General features: G+C 49.9%; 1 long non-coding RNA gene across 1 annotated transcript in view; it reads right to left on the minus strand.

Moving 5' to 3' along the window:
• LOC116555732 overlaps positions 1-15,044 on the minus strand; it is a 61,999-nt gene that overhangs the window by 12,888 nt on the left and 34,067 nt on the right. The window contains exons 2-3 of the long non-coding RNA XR_004270645.1: positions 5,921-6,798; positions 5,365-5,493 (exon numbers count right to left, since the gene is read on the minus strand). This is a non-coding gene — a long non-coding RNA (uncharacterized LOC116555732). The remainder of the gene's footprint in view (positions 1-5,364; positions 5,494-5,920; positions 6,799-15,044) is intronic.

Here is a 15,044-nt window from a genome sequence, read left to right on the forward strand (position 1 = left end):
TGGGTGGAGTCCAGCCTGGATGTTGATGATCGCCACGCAGCTACTGGACAAAGGGCTGCCCCTCGGCAAAGCTTAGGGCCAGCGAGGAAACCGAGGCATGGTCGCTGCTCTCCGTTGGGGGTGTCTGTGGGTCCACAGCTGGGTGATGACCTCTGAGGACCGTCTGCTGCAGGCCATGGCTGTGCCCACCCAGGGGGTGCTGGGGCAGGTCCCAGCTGCTGAGCCAAAAGGTTAGGCCAGCGCCTAATTAAAATGACTCACTGTGAATAGGAAAAAGCACTTGAGGGGTGATACGGTTGTGTCCTCACACAAATCTCATCTCGAATTGTAATCCCCATAATCCCCACGTGTGGAGGGAGGGACCTGGTGGGAGGGGATGGATCACCGGGGCAGGTCCCCCCATGCTGTTCTCATGATAGTGAGTGAGTTCTCGTGAGATCCGATGGTTTCAACGTGGCAGTTTTCCTGGGCTTGTCTCCGACCTGCCTCCTTGTGAAGAAGGTCCTTGCTGCTTCCTTGCCTTCGGCCATGCTCCTCAGCTTCCTGAGGCCTCCCCAGCCATGGGAACTGTGAGTCAGTTAAACCTCTTTCCTTTATAAATTACCCAGTCTTGGGTGGTATCTTTATAGCAGTGTGAAAACGGACTAATACAGGGGTTTGCTTCTTCCTCCCTCCCTCCCTTCCCTCCTTCCCTCCTTCCCTCCCTCCTCCTAATCTCTTTCTTCCCTCCTGTCTTTCTCTCTATTTCTTTTATTCACACAGTCAGCAAACATCCTATGAGCAGGAATTTCCTTATGCTAAGGGCTGAGAGAAACGTAGAGATGAATAACAGATGAGCTCTGGCTCTGCCCTCTGGGGGCTTACAGAAGAATGGACGGCAGGGACCTTACCTCCATGCCATCTCCTCATCCCTCCCTCCCTCAACTTGGTGCCAGGACCCACCTGCCCAGCTGCCTGCAGGGCCGTGCCAGGTGGGGCACAGTGAAGCCCAAACACGGCTGCCCTGAGCCCCGAGGCCATGTCCTCAGCACCAGCCCGTGTGCAGACCCTGATTCCAGGTGACCAAGTAGTCAGTCCTGAGCTGTTTGGGCAGGAAAGAGGCCTGCAGGAACACTTTCAAGGGCTCCTTTCACGTTTAGCAAATAGCTCTTTCAAGTCCAATGTTCCCCCAGCTCAGCAGAATTCCGATTTTCTTGATTTATGCTGACAATCTCACATTCTTTTATTGCTGTTTAAGCGCCTGAAAGCGCAGGAGGGGAAAACGTGATGAGAATCTGTGGCCTGCTGTCTTCCTCCTCACCTCCCTCACCCCCTCTGCTCCTCTGGAAAGTGCTTCTCTCTGAGCTCTGGTCCCCGCCCAGCTGACCACAGGGCAGTGGGAGTTGGCGCCAGTATCACCGCACAGCGCGTATTGATGCAGCAATGGCTGCATGGGAAGAAGGTGGGCAGGCCTTCCAAGAGCTGGGATGCAATTTCCCCCAACAGATTTTGGGGAACTGTGAACCCTGTCCCTGAGAAAATCTGGAGAGCAGGAAAGGTAGTCCAGGCCACACGTCTGCTCTGCGCTTGCTTTTGGCTGAGGGTGGGGACAATGAAGGTCAGCTGCTATCTGAGACGGAGGGGGCACTTGGGTGTGGCCTGGCTTCTGCTACCACTGAGTGTGTGGCCTCAGGCAAGTGGCTTGCCCTCTTTGAGCCTCACACTTCCCCTTATAAAATGAGAGATTTGGATAAGCTTGGGAGCTCAGCTCAGAAACTACTTAGCCACAGACCCTGCTGCTGAGTACCACCAGAAGCCAATCCTTACACATTGTCAGTGGTGTCAGCGTGGGTCCTCGGGAAGGAACGCCATGATGGAGTCAGGATGTACTAGGGAGGTGGTGCCGCTGTGCTGCATAAGGCGGAGGGGCAGCTGGAGGGTGCAGGCCAGCCTTCACATCGTGATGCTGGTCTGACACCCGTGAGAGGAGAGGGGAAGAAAGGAGCATGAGGGAGCAAGGGTCTCGGCCTGCTGTGCAGCTCAGAGGATGTCTCAGCCAGGCTGACTGGGAGCCCCAGACTGAAGGTGGCCCCCAGAGGATGCCCCTGCTGGGCAGAAATGGGGGGCCCTTTGCTTCTGCCATGCTTGGTCATCAACTGCCCCAGAGGCACAGAGCCTTGGCTGGAGAGCTGAGGCAGAGACAGAGGGCACTTGAAGTGGAGGCGCCAGCCACCCTCACCCCACAGCAGGGTTTCTCCTGACGTGAGGGACATCTGAGCCACGCACCCGTGGGCTCCTGCCACAGAAACATCAATTTGGTCAACTTCTTTTGAAAGCGTTTGGACAGTATTTGCCAGAATCTTTTTTTTTTTTTTAAAGGAAAGCGGGTTTTTTTCTGTATGTCTGCTCAGAAACAGAAAGAAAACATCAAGAAGGCCCCTGAGACACTCACCCAGTGCTTTGGGGAGGGACTGGGGACTGGGCTACAGGGAAGAATGACTCTCTCTGTGACTCTGGTATCTCTGTCTCTCTCTGGCCTCTCTGTCTCTCTGGTCTCTGTCTGTCTGTCACTGTCTCTGATCTGTCTCTGTCTCTCTCTCTCTCTCTCTAGCATCTCTCTGTGTCCCTCTCTGGTCTCTCTCTCTGGTTTCTCTGATCTGTCTCTGTCCCTCTCTCTCTCTCTGGTCTCTCTCTCTGTCTCTCTGGTCCCTCTCTGTCTCTGTCTCTCTCTCTCTCTATCTCTCTCTCTCTCTCTCTCTGTCTCTCTCTCTCTCTCCCTGTCTCTATCTCTCTCTCTCTCTTTCTCTATCTTTCTCTCTGTGTGTCCATCTCTCCCTGTCTCTGTCTCACTCTGTTTTTCTCTCTCTGTTTTTTCTTGGTTTCTCTCTGTCTGTCTCTGGTCTCTCTGTCTCTGTCTCTCTCCTTCTGTTCCTATCTCTCTCTGTCTCTGTCTCTCTAACACACACTCTCATTCTCTCACACTCACACACAAATAGACAACAAAGGCTACTGTCTTAAGTTGCAACAGGTTTTCCCCTAATTCCCTAGAAAGTTCCCATTTATTTCCTGTCCTTGGGAAAGGGAAATCTCTAAATCCTTTTGGGGTTTCTCATTAAGATCCTGACAAATGAGAGAGAAAGAAGAACTTGAAGCCCACCGCATCACCAAATATGGGATAAAAATGCGCCCTTTCTCCGCCTGTGTTCCCCATAAGTCATGACCACAGAACTACCGGAGGGCCCCCAGGGGGCTGTTCCTCACGGCCCGTCTCACCCAGCTCCCAACAAATGCTAAATTGGCCGGTGTGACCACACAGACTTCCCAATGAAACCCAAGATGCAAACGGGTTAACCTTTAAAAACAATGCCGGGCTTTCTTAAACGCCGGCCTGACCCGTCCCCACTGCTCCTGCGTTGGCCATGATTGACAGGGCCCCGGGGACCCTCAGGGTGAGGCCTCTGGCAGGCCCTGGCCTTTCCTGGGGTTTAGAGGCCCCCGGCAGATTATCTATATGGTCCAGTGGGGACCTATCTTTCAGCTTTTCCTGTCAAGAATTTCTGCCTCCTGCTTGGGACACGGCGAAGGGGGTTGACAAGCGAGACAGCCTGTCCCCCTTGCAGCCGCCTGAAAGTCACTCGTTCTGAGCCTGCCTCCATCTGTCCAACAGGCACACAGACCGCCGCCAGGCACAGCCCTCATTCTCCACCACAGCTCCCGCACAGCCAGCCAGGAGGCTGGAGCAGCGGAGGGAGCCAGCTGAGGCTCCCCCAACCCCGGGCCGCAACTGTCATCACAGATCCCTGAAAAACGAGCTCTGTAATCTTTGCCGTCGGCAGGCGCACAATTGCAGCCTTACAGTTCCCGCAGCTGTTTACCTTCCCGAGTGGAGCCCTCCTCGGGGCCCAGAGATACAAACACGCTGCCCTGAAGTGGGACTTGACCACTGGGCACCATAGGTGCCCGTGCGAGACCTCATGGGACACTCATGGCCCTGGGGGCAGCTCTTAGGGCCACCCTACAGATGGGGAAACCGAGGCCCGAGAGGCCAAGCAGCAGGTCGGAGTTCCATAGGCAGCCAGTGGCTTCCCTGAGACTCCAATCTAAGCAACTAAGCTCCAAATTGCAGGTTCTGTCAGTCTCGGGTCCCCAGAGAAGCCCTGTTGTTCTCTTGAGATGTTTTCACGGCAGCAACAAAGGACGTGGGGGTGGCCTGATGCCTGCGGAAGGGGCTGGAAGTAGGCGGGCTCTCCCGCCTGTGCATGGCCTGCCAGACTCAGGTGTCTGCCCCCAAATGTTTCTCCCACATTCCTGTCTTCATACACACACGTGCACCTGCCACAGGGCCTTTGCACAGGCTGGGCCACCTGCCTGGAGTGCGGCCTGGTTCATCCCTTTCACTCAGGTCCTCAGGGAGGCCTTCTCTGCCCGCCAGGGGCCAAGGCACCGCTGCCCTGCTGCCCTCACTGTCATCTCACCTCACTGAGCTTCTCCAAGCACTAAGGACTGTGCGGTCACGTGTTTACTTCTCTAAGCACCCTTTCCTCTACCAGTTGTAAGTTTAATAAAGGTAGGAATGTCTATATATTTCATCCACTGATGTAGACCCAGACCCTAGAACAGTGGCTGGCATGAGGTAGGAGCCCAAGAGGTACTTGATGGGCAAGTGGGCAAATGAAGAAATGTGGGTGTGTAGCCTGTATCCCCTTTACCTTCGTGTGGTGAGCAGTGTTTGCAAAGGCTTCCCAGTTCATGACGGAGTCCCTTAACTGCCTGGCTCACCCCTCTGTCCCCCAACTCCCACCCTAAAGCCTTCTTCTGCAATGTGCCTCACACATAGCTGATGGCCTGCCTCAAAAGGAGATCAGAATCCCCAAACAGGGAACTTGGACTCGGGACTGAGAGAGAGAATGCACGCACTGTTAGGTTGTTAGATACACACTCCTGGGGAAATGTTTCCCAGACGTGGACCACATGGGTGGGGGGAGAGGAACCACGGAGGAAAGCACGAGGGCACTGAGAGAGGGGCGAGAGGGACAGGAGAAACAGAGAGACGAAACAGGAAAGAGGGAAGGGACAGCGGGAGGAAAACAGAGACAGAATTCCTGCACCTTCCTGGGGACTTGTCCATCCCCCTCCAAGGTCCAGCCACGTCCCTGTATCCTTATAACTTCCCCATTTGTCACCTAAGCCAGAACCAGGGTGTCTGTGCTGCTTCCCAACAAGAGCCAAACTCAGCGTGCGCCAGCCTGTCTTCTTGTGCACCCCTCACAACGTGGGTGCGCTGGGCCGCGTGCAGCGAGGGAGACAAGGCTGTCTCGAGGAAGATCCTGACCTCCGTGTGTGCAAGGAAACCTGTCTGGCACACGTGTCATTCAAGACACCTACCTCATGTGGAGTCAACAGTCTGTCCATCGTTCCAACAGCATCTTTTGAAAGGCCCCTCTGCGCCAGCCTCATGCTCAGGAGCTGGTGTTGAGTAGACCGACACTACTTAGCACTTGTGTTGTTTACATTCTGTTGGAAAGAAAGGGAGTTCATAAAGCTAAAAAGTAAAAGTCACTGTGCTGTAATTGACAGGAGTAAAGCAGCAGGAGTGCTCAGGGCTAGGGAAGGGGTCAGAGCTTTTGGTAGGGCACTGAAGGCAGGTGTCACTGAAAGGTGGAGTTTGAATAGAAGTGTGAAGGAGGTGAGGGAGGGCACATTCCAGGTGGCTCCAGCAAGTGCAAAGGCCCTGGGGCAGGAACTGCCTGTGTGAGACACTGAGCCCCAGCCCTGTGGCAAGAGGTGGAGGGGGTGGGTGGTGCACGACGGATAGACTCAGGAAGGAACCAGGCCAGACGGGCTGCAGGGGACACATGGGGAGGCCCTCACCAGCCATCCTTGTGATTTATTTTGGCCTCACAGAATCTTGGGAGGTAAAAGATGAAGAACAAAGACTCACAGAGGTCGAGTGAATTCTTGAAGGTCACACGGCTGCTACGCGGGAGGTCTGGGGCTCCAACAGGCATGGGACCCCCACTGGCTCCTTTTCCTTCAGCCCGAGCAAGCCCAGCCAGCAGCTGAGTCTTGAGTGATTGTTAGGAAGCGGTGGGTGTCCACAGCAATGGCACCATTTGTCCCTCACCAGCTGTGAATGCAGGCTCCAGTTCCCCCACACCCTCACCAATGCTGGTGACTTTCCATTCCTGGATGACACCCATCCTGGTGGGTGTGAGGTGGCATCTCCTTGTGGTTTTGATTTGCATTTCTTTGACAGCTTATGATGGTGAGCATCTTTTCATGTGCTCATTGGACACAAAAGGCTGCATAGCGCATAATTCCATTTCCACAAAACATCTAGAAAAAGCAAATCCATATAGACAGAAGGCAGGCTTGCGGTTGACAAGGGCTGGGGTGAGGGACAATGGGGAGGGTCTGTGAGTGGGTGCAGGGTTTCCTCTGCGGGCGGTAAAAATGTTCTGGAGTTTGTGGCAATGGTTGCCCTGTGCTGTGAATGTACTAAATGCCACTGAATCTACACTTCGAAATGGTTAAAATAGTGACTCGTATGTGAGGTGTACTTTACCAAAATAAGAATAGAAGCAATGGATTGCTATGGGCTCTTTTGGAAGGGGATTGCCTAATTATAATTTTATCATCTTATAGTCTGCTCCTTTTTTCTAGATTTTGGCATATGTATGCACAGGCTTGGACTCTTGCCGGGTTTTTTAGGAATTTACCTTAAGAAGAATGTCTTGGAAAGGCCAGCGGGGCTTTCTGCAAGTGTCCTGGTCAGATGTCAGAGCCAGTGAGGAGAATGTGCTGATTACCGGCTTCTCTCTGCAAAACAGAGCCCAGCATGTCCACGTCAGCCTCTGAGGTCACCCCCAAACTCGTCTGGCACCCGATTAAATCAACGCCCAGCCCCACGTGGAAGCCTGAAGAACGTGAACTAATAACAATAAATAGCTCGTTGGTTACTTTTTACAGACACATTTGGACTGCATTTCAGGCGATTTTACGGGCAAATTCTATTTTGAGCATTCCCAATTTCCCAAATTGCACGTGAAACATCCGCAGGGCGAACATGAGGAGTTCTAAGCTCACGGATCTTGGACATAAATCTCAGGCTGTCCCAAGACCCAGGCAAGACTGGCGTAGCCACAAGTGCCCTCCCCGAGGCTTAGACAGGGCCTGGCCAAGACTCGCCCTCATGCACAGCTGGGGAAGAGGCCAGGTCTAAGACCAGGGCCCTCCAGGAAGAGAGAGCTAGAGAATAGAGGGGTGGGGAGGTGGCGGGGAAGTGGGGGGCCATGGGGTTCACCTGCTCTAGGGAACCCCCTCCATCTTCTCAGGAGGTGGGGGCCATTGTTGATCATAACTCTTCCCCATCCTAATTTAGGGTTGGCTTGTCCTAAAGCGGGCACAGGTGGGCTTCCCACCATCACCTTCCCTCCAGATCTGCAGCCCACCCAAGCCTCATCCAGGGCTGCCAGGTGGGCCACAGACACACGGTGCTTACTCTGTTTCCCCCACCTGCCACAAGATGTTGACATCACGTGCTGTCCCTCTACCTGGAAAGCTTTGCTGACCTTTGCCCCCCCCCCCCACCCATCAGCTTCCCCTTCCTCCAGTGCCAACTCACTGTCACTTCCCCAGGACCATGCCCCTGACCACCAGCCCAGGCTGGGCCAGCTCTCGGGGTGACTTGCCCCTCTCCACCACAAGTGTCTCCTTCATTTGCATGATTCATTGACTATCTAATGGGAGACATCATGTGTCCCACTCACCATCCCCAGCACCTAACTGGGACCTGGCTCCTGGAAGGCTCCTAGAAATAACTCACACCTAAACAAACGCCTCCATCCCTGCTCCTAGCTGCAAGAGAGTCCAGGCAGACCCATGTGACAGCCGGGGAGGTGGGCTGACACCAGGAGGAGATGGGTCTGCAGCTGAATCCTGAGATACTCTGAATCACTCATTCATTCATCTGTTTGTTCAAAACCTACTTCATGCCCAGCACTGTGCTGAAGATATGGAGATGAACAAGGCAACCCGTCAGTCTAGCTAGGGAAATGTGCACCCAGATTACTGTTACAAGATGAATCCCAAGGAAGTAACTTGGTGATGAACATGGGAGGAGTCAATTCCGTATCCTAGAAATGCAGAATTGATTCCAGGTCCCCCTCAGATATCATAACCTACGGATGCTTGAGTCCCTCTGTAGTACGGCACAGTGTTTGCATATAACCAATGCACACTCCCCATATACTTTAAATCATCTGTAGGTTACTTATGATACCTAATACAATGTAAATGCTATGTGCATAGTTGTTATACTGTGTTTTGGTATTATTTTTATGGTTGCACTGTTATTTGTATTGGGATCGATTCTGGAATATTTTCAGTGTGAGGTAGGTTGAAGCTGTGGGTGTGAACCTGTGGATGCCGCACAGCGAGGCACGGCTCCCCTGCTGGTTATCAGCTTCCTTCCTCATTGACACAATCCACATCCCATAATAGGCACCAAAACTGCTAAAGGCACTCAATTTCCCAGCATGCCTTGCAGCTAAGCGTGGCCCCCATGGACCCAGTTCACTCCAACCTCAGAATTCAAGGGGAGCTCAGCAGGGGGTCTCTCAGAGAGATCTGCTTCTGGGAAAGCTCTTTCTCCCCAGTGAAGAGATTCCTGGGACGGGAGTCCCCCCTGCAACCCTGTCTTTGGGTCTTACTCTGTGAGAAGGCGGGGCCTGTCGTTGGAGCCCCCGTATCATGAGGTTAACATCAGCCCTTGCAGAGGCTGGGGAACTGGACGAGAGGAGGTGCCCACTCGCAGTGATGCTGCTGAGCCACACTTGGAATCCACCTGCCTGCAGAATCCCCGGCCTGCAGACTTCTGTGGAGCCACTCAAGACCATCACTGCTGACACTACTCTCACTCAGGCATTCTGCTATTTAGAGCCAGGAGCAGCTGAGCCACTGCAACCTTACTGTTCCACCTCATTCTCTTGGAATCTTGTCCCAGGAATGTGGGGGTGCTAAATGAGGCAATACTGGGTATGCCAGAGGGCCTGGCGGACCTCCCTGAAGGTTGCCCATGGCCAAGTCCTCTCAAAGCTTCCAGGATTTTCCACAACCCTCCAGGAGTCCCAGAGCTTCCCAGAGCTCTACCGTCTATCAGCTGTCCAGCACTGACAACTTAGTCAACCTACTGTGACTCAATTTCCTCTGCAGCAAAGAGGAAGAAAACGCCTGAGTCTGGATAAAATAAGGAAATGTGAGTGCCTGCTCTCCCTCTGCCCCTCCCAGGTCTTTTTCTGTGCCCTCACCCCACTTAGCATCCCCAGTTCTCCCTCCTGAAGACACCCAGTGACTTCACCCTCAATGCCCTTCTCAGACCTCGACTGTCAGATCCGCCAGGGAAGGGCCTTGCTCAACTGTCTTTACTCAAAGTGTGTACTTCGCAGAGGTTAGTACATATCTGGCCAAAAATTCATTTTTTTCCCAGGAAAAGAGCCTTCTCATCTCAGGGGGACTTCCCAGACACCAAAGCCCCGAAAATCTCGGGGCCACACTGTCCAGGACAGCACCTCAGGCCACACACAGCTTCTGAGCACTTGAAATAAAGATACTGGAGTAGGCTGCACGTGGTGGCTCCCGCCTGTAATCTCAGCACGCTGGGAGGCCGAGGCGGGCGGATTGCCTGAGCTTAGGAGTTTGCAACCAGCCTGGGCAACATGGTAAGACCCTGTCCCTACTAAAATACAAAAAAAAAAAAAAATAGCGGGCTGTGGTGGTGTCTGCCTGTAGTACCAGCTACTTGGGAGGCTGAGGCAGGAGAATTGCTTGAACCCGGGAGGCAGAGGTTGCACTGAGCTGAGATTGTTCCATTGCACTCTAGCCTGGGCAACTAACCAAGAGTGTCTCAAAACAACAAACAAAAAAAAGATACTGGAGTATAAAATACATGCTGGGCGCCAGATTTCAAAGGCAGAGAAAGAAAAGAATAGAAAGTATCATATTAATAATATTTGCACTGATTACATATTGGTATGATGAATCGTTTTGATATATGGGGTTGCATAAAATGCATTACTAAAGTTGATATCACCTGATTCTTCTTACTGGCTCACGTTGGATCACTTGCGGGATGTTTCCATGCAGCTGCGCTAATGCCAGGGCCCTGCCTGCCCTGACTCCACTCTCGGCCTCACCCACTGTCCTCCAGGCTCCAGCCATGCTGGCCTTGTCTCTGCCTCCCCAGATCTTCACTGAAGACCCTGATTAAGGTCCTCTCTCTGCCTCGTTGCTCCAAGTCATCTTGTTCCCAGCATGTATCACAGTCAGAAAGTATTAGCAGGGATTTTTTTTATTTATTTGCATGCCTGGCTCATTTTTAATTGACAAAAAACATATGTAGGCCAGGCATGGTGGCTCACAAGCCTGTAATCCCAGCACTTTGGTAGGCCAAGGCGGGCAGATCACCTTAGGTCAGGAGTTCAAGCCCTGGCCAACATGGTGAAACCCCGTCTTTACGAAAAATACAAAAATTGGTGTGGTGGTGGATGCCTGTAATCTCAACTACTTGGTAGGCTGAGGCAGGAGAACCGCTTGAACCTGGGAGGTGGAGATTGCAGTGAGCAGAGATCACACCATTGCACTCCAGCCTGGGAGACAGAGCAAGACTATTCTCAAAAAAAAAAAAGAAAAGAGAAAAGAAAAAGCATATGTATTTATGGTGTACATGATGTTTTGAAATATATAATATCTCTTCATCACTTCCCACTTCATCTGGCATGGAAAAGATGTTCAATCATTTGTTAATAAACCAATTTTAAATAAAGTAATGAACAACTGAATGAATGAAGATATGTTCTCGGGGTGCAGCGGATGAGGAAGCCACAGCAACCGCAATCTGGCCTCAGGGCAGTGCCATGGTGTCCTGTCCACCTCAAACGTCGGTTTGTTGCCTGAGGCATTGTGCAAAAGTCCGAAGTGTAAATGGCAAACTTCAAATTATTGGCACACCCATCATCCTGCAATCTTTATTTCATTTTCATTTGTATGCTCCCATTCAGCCATTTTCTATTCATACACACGCTTTTCATAATTTCCATTGTACATCTTTTACTGGTGTTTAACTTTTAACATTGCATCACTTACATTTTTCCAAGTTTCTATGGGACCCTAAATTGGCTACTAAATGTTGAATCATATTTTGCTGTTTCAAAATTTGAGAATCATGTTAGTATAGAAAAGGGGACTATGGGCCAAATCTTGCCTGCTGCCTGTTTTTGTAAATAAAGTTTTATTGGAGCACAGGCCCTCTCCTTGCTTACGTGCTGTCTGTAGCTGCTTTCGTGTTATAATGACAGAGCTGGGGAGCTGAGACAGACGCTGCCTATATGTGGTCTGCAAAGCCAGAAGCGTTTACTGTCTTTGCCTTTAAGAAGAAGGTAGCCATCCCCGATTCTAGAACACTTAGATATTTCCAGATACTGGCAATTAGATTACCTGTCAGTGAACACTTATCTTTGTGCATTTGATTTTTAACTCTTAATACTACCTCTCCTTGTATAAAATCTTAGGGATAGAATCAGTTGGCTGAAGAGAACCAACATTTTTTGCAATGCTTTACCCTCATGTTGTATAAAATTTACCAGGCTACCAAGAGTCAGTGGAGGCTCTGGTTTCACTGCAATCAAATGAACACTAAATGCTAATATTTAGAATGTCAGGGGTTAATATGGGAAGTGTAGAAATGATACTTGAGGGCTTCGTTAATTTCATTATCTTCAATATTTAGTGACCAGATTTATCTTTTGGGAGTGGTTTTACTATCCCAAAAGCCCAATAATAAAGTTGCAGTGAACTTTGTTTTAAAGGGGTATTCAGATACCTTAAACTTGTTCTAAAAAGCCTCTTCCCAGAGAAAAGCATTTCTTTTACTAAGGGAATTAACCTCTGGGGACAGCAATTTCAGTGAGGTAGTCCTAATCCATGGCGTATGGAGTCATGTATGCGGTGTGACTCCCAAAGGAGATTGTAGCCTGCAGCCAGGGCTGAGCCCCTCTGGCCCTACTTGACTTCCCAGGTCCTTGTTTTGGCATCTTCACCCCCTTCACACCCTTGCCCTTTCCTGCCCCAGTCCTCCAGCCATGGAGGCCTCATGTTTCCTTTCATCTACGCATAGGACTCCTCCAACTGCAATGCTGTCTCCAGCCCTTGACCACCAACCAAGTCTGACTCATCCATCAGAAAAAACATCAAATAGGACCGTAGATGCAAGACTAGATTGAATATTGCGCATGTTTCAAAGGCTGCGCACGTGGGTTCTAATCTTGACTAGGACTTAATGGCTGTCTGATTCAAGGAAAACTTTGAACCCTGTCAGCTCACTTTCCTCTACATAGAATGGAAATCATAATGCTGAATTGGCCAGGTTGTTGTGAGGGCTGTAGGCGATAAGTGTGAGTCACGGTGGCCCAAATATGAGCGATACATCCCAATAAATACTGGTTTTAAAACATGCATTATTGTTTTGCTGAAACATTTGCCCCTTAGAGAGAACTAGCCCAACATGCTTCTAGAAAGGATCTTTGAACACTGCCTGTTTTTTGCCTCTTTAAAAACATTTATGTGAGACTCCTGTCTCTGAGCATCTTTAGGGACAGCAAACCTTTATTTTCAGAAGCAGGTTTCGATTTTAAAATAGTCTTTCAGAGCCATTCCTGATGATTCACTGATACAACAAGCATGGCTTGTTTCCCCAGTAAAGAAACAAAACCAGTCTCACCATTGGATTCTGTAACCTCTGGGTGTGTCTGCAAGTCTCCAATGTCAAAAACTGATCAAATATTGAGAGTGCCTTTGTGGACTGGGGTTTTCTATCTATTTATTTGTTTATTTAACAAGTGTCTGTTCATCTTTTGCAGGAGGCTGGGGATGGATGAATAGATGGATGGGTGGATGGACAGAGATAGAAATAAATAATGGAGATAGACAAAGGATAGAGATGGATAAATGTAGATAAAAGACAGATGATAAGATAATAGATATTGATAATATATAGGTGATAGAGATGAACAGAGGATATAGATGCATGCTTAGATAGATAGATAGATGCTAGACACCTGATGCAAAACCGCTTGATGCTATTAGGGACATTCATTACAATCAAAGCGTATCATGAGACTAATGACTAAAGACTTATGATGTAAATTGTATTAAGAGCTATTGTCGAGGACAATAACCTCACTTAAGCATAAATGAGTACAATTACTGTGTCAATTAAAAGAAGAAATTAGAGTTAAAAAGCAAGCAAACTTTGCCTGAGACTGGAAATGATAATCGAAACCCAGTCTTCTCATTGGCAAATTAACCGGTTAGTCATTAGTAGACAGACTTCAGTTAGAGCACAGACATGCAGAGTTGGTCACCCTCACACGTGGACGCATCCGACCGGTGAGGTTCTGAATCTCACACCCGAATGCAGTCGAAAGTTGGAAATGTGACTGTCCTACCTGGGCCCAGACCACAGGTTGGATGGCGACTCATTTTTGATCCCAGTTCACAGGCGCTATGATGATGCTCATACCTGGAACCACCAATAGGCCAAATAAAGCATCTTTAATTGCAGGAATGTGAGAGTGTCTGCTCACACCATGGGGCAGGGTGTCTGTGGGTTCAAATGAGAACACTTGCGATTCCCAGGTGCCAGCACTAGAACATTGTCTTATGATCTGCTATTCCCTTCTGCCTGTCGGGGGATCATGGGCCCCTAGAATCAGGGATCTGTCCATCTCTATCCCAACCCTGGCCATGGGAGGCCCCAGTCATTCCCAACAGGCCTGGGTCCAACCCCTCTCCAGTCTCCTCACTTCCCTAGACCTCATCTATTCTGATCAAAAGATAGGGACAACAATGATTCAGGGAGAACTAATTGAACCTGTGTGTGTTTCACACTTGCATGGCACCTATGGGTGCCAAGTGCTCAGTGTACACGAAGGAAACACCATCCTCCTCCTCCCCACCGTCTCCAGCTTCTACTACCTACTTGCCATGTGGTGGAAACTAAGCAATTTTGTGAAAATCACAATCCCACGGAGATTCCCATGCACAGTGAGGGCACTATGATCTTTACTCCCTTTGTTTCAAGAAGCAGATGGAGGCACAGAGAGAGGAAGTTGCTAGAGGCTGACCCAGGCAGGAAGTGGCAGAGGCAGGATTTGAACCCAAGCATCTCGCCCCGGAGCTCAGGTTCTGAACTCTAGTAATATGGGTCTCTCTGAACATAGGCTAAATGCCTATTTAAAACTAGTTGAAAGCATGCTATTGGATATACTTAGGCACAAAAATGTTATTTACATGCCTGAATACAATTAGAAGATTTCACAGTTAATTTAGCACATAGGACCATTACGTTGGATAATTCGAATCAGCTCTTCCATTTGATCTTTTCTGAAACTGGCTGATGCTATTATTACTATGGCTAAAAATGAAGAGGAAACCTTTCCTGTGCTGTCTCGTAGCCAAGTCAGCTAACGATTTTCTAATATCTGTCGTTATGAACTGGAAAATGTGTTCTAATCTCTGTGAAAGTTTCCAAGTAAGATCTTTATCACCAAACACACAGAAAGGATGGAGATAAACAGCCCAGTTCACCCCAAATGCCTTTTTTGTTGTGTTTTTAAAACATGCATGATTTATTTTATTTGCAGTTGAGCATTTTGGGTGGCTGGCTCTCCTTGTTTTCTGTTTTCCCTTTCCATGGCTTAGCATTTATTCTACATGGGAGAGGCATGGGGTGCAGAATGGTGGCATTGGGGCTGTGTGCCGATCCCTGGGGCTGGTTCCCATAAGTAAACCAGCTTTTTTGGCCCTAGAGGCCAGCTTCCTGGGGAAGATTCCAGAACAGTGACTGCAAGGTAGAATGGTGCACTAAAGTCAAGCACCTGCACAAGGAGGCTGTGGGCAGGTTCCCCATCCTAAAGCTTTAGACCTGAGGTGCTCACCAGGGAGGGGCCACGTGCTCCCCCGCCTTTAGAGTGAGCCACGTGAACCTCTAGACAGGAGAGCTAAGACAG

This window comes from Sapajus apella, unplaced genomic scaffold, assembly GCF_009761245.1.
Source record: "Sapajus apella isolate SASKATOON/1434 unplaced genomic scaffold, GSC_monkey_1.0 scaffold15, whole genome shotgun sequence".
Lineage (NCBI taxonomy): Eukaryota > Metazoa > Chordata > Mammalia > Primates > Cebidae > Sapajus > Sapajus apella.